We start from the raw sequence: 1,990 nt of genomic DNA on the forward strand, positions 1-1,990 counted from the left end.
AGGGTTCTCAGGATCATAAGCTTCTTCCTCAGATAAAGCTTCCTTAGTACTGCTTGGTGCATTTTGCATTCCAGACAGACTTTGAGAAATCATATTGACTTGTTGGGTCAATATTTTGTTCTGAGCCAATATGGCATTCAGAGTGTCAATCTCAAGAACTCCTTTCTTCTGACTAGTCCCATTGTTCACAGGATTTCTTTCAGAAGTGTACATGAATTGGTTATTTGCAACCATTTCAATCAGTTCTTGAGCCTCAGTAGGCGTCTTCTTCAGATGAAGAGATCCTCCAGAAGAGCTATCCAAGGACATCTTGGACAGTTCAGAGAGGCCATCATAGAAAATACCTATGATGCTCCATTCAGAAAGCATATTAGTGGGACACTTTCTGATCAATTGTTTGTATCTTTCCCAAGCTTCATAGAGGGATTCTCCTTCCTTCTGTCTGAAGGTTTGGACTTCCACTCTAAGCTTACTCAATTTTTGAGGTGGAAAGAACTTTGCCAAGAAGGCATTGACTAGCTTTTCCCAAGAGTCCAGGCTTTCTTTAGGTTGAGAGTCCAACCATGTTCTAGCCCTGTCTCTTACAGCAAAAAGGAATAGCATCAGTCTATAGACCTCAGGGTCTACCCCATTAGTCTTGACTGTGTCACAGATTTGCAAGAATTCAGCTAAAAACTGATGAGGATCTTCCAATGGAAGTCCATGAAACTTGCAATTCTGTTGCATTAGAGAAACTAATTGAGGCTTAAGCTCAAAGTTGTTTGCTCCAATGGCAGGGATAGAGATGCTTCTCCCATAGAAGTCGGGAGTAGGTGCAGTAAAGTCACCAAGCACCTTCCTTGCATTGTTGGCATTGTTGTTGTTTTCGGCTGCCATTTGTTCTTCTTCCTTGAAGAATTCGTCCAGGTGCTCTAAAGAGAGTTGTGCTTTGGCTTCTCTTAGCTTTCTCTTCAAGGTCCTTTCAGGTTCAGGATCAGCCTCAACAAGAATGCCTTTGTCTTTGCTCCTGCTCATAAGAAAGAGAAGGGAACAAGAAGATGTGGAATTCTCTATGTCACAGTACAGAGATTCCTTTAGGTGTCAGAGGAAACGAAGAGTAGAAGACAGAAGTGGAAAATTCGAACTTATCAGAGAGAATGGAGTTCGAATTTTGCATTAAAGGATAGTGTTAGTCCATAAATAGAAGGATGTGAGAAGGAGGGAAGTCATTTTCGAAAATTAAGTGAAAAATTTTGAAAACATTTTTGAAAAACATTACTTAATTTTCGAAAATGAAAATGGAAAAGAGATCAAGTGATTTTTTGAAAAAGATTTTGAAATTAGAAATCAAAAAGATTTGATTGAAAACTTAATTTGAAAAAAAATGTGATTAAAAAGATATGATTTGAAAACAATTTTAAAAGATATGATTTGAAAACATTTTGAAAAGATATGATTTTAAAATTAATGACTTGCCTAACAAGAAAAGATATGATTCAAACATAAAACCTTTCTCAACAGAAAAGGCAACATACTTGAAATGTTGAATCAAATCATTAATTGATAGTAAGTTTCTTTGAAAAAGGAAAGAAGTTAATTTTGAAAAAGATTTGATTGAAAAATTGATTTGAAAAAGATTTGATTTTGAAAAGATTTTGAAAACTTAAAAAAATCTGATTTGGAAACAAAATCTTCCTCCCCTAGCCATCCTGGCGTTAAACGCCCAGAATGGTATCCATTCTGGCGTTTAACGCCCAAAATGCTACCCTTTTGGGCGTTAAACGCCCAACCAGGTACCCTGGCTGGCGTTTAAACGCCAGTCTGTCCTTCTTCACTGGGCGTTTTGAACGCCCAGCTTTTTCTGTGCAATTCCTCTGCTGTGTGTTCTGAATCTTCAATTCTCTGTATAATTGACTTGAAAAGACACAAATTAAAAATATTTTTGGATTTTTAATAATAAGGAAAAATCAAAATGCAACAAGAATCAAATAACAATGCATGCAAGACACCA

General features: G+C 36.8%; 1 non-coding gene across 1 annotated transcript; it reads left to right on the forward strand.

The window, feature by feature from the left end:
* Nucleotides 1-363: 363 nt before the first annotated feature.
* Nucleotides 364-471, forward strand: LOC112763837 (small nucleolar RNA R71). The gene has a single exon (XR_003182946.1). It is a non-coding gene; the product is annotated as a small nucleolar RNA R71 (small nucleolar RNA).
* The last annotated feature ends 1,519 nt before the right edge of the window (nt 472-1,990 follow it).

The sequence above is a fragment of the Arachis hypogaea genome, chromosome 2, assembly GCF_003086295.3.
Source record: "Arachis hypogaea cultivar Tifrunner chromosome 2, arahy.Tifrunner.gnm2.J5K5, whole genome shotgun sequence".
In the NCBI taxonomy this organism is placed as follows: domain Eukaryota; kingdom Viridiplantae; phylum Streptophyta; class Magnoliopsida; order Fabales; family Fabaceae; genus Arachis; species Arachis hypogaea.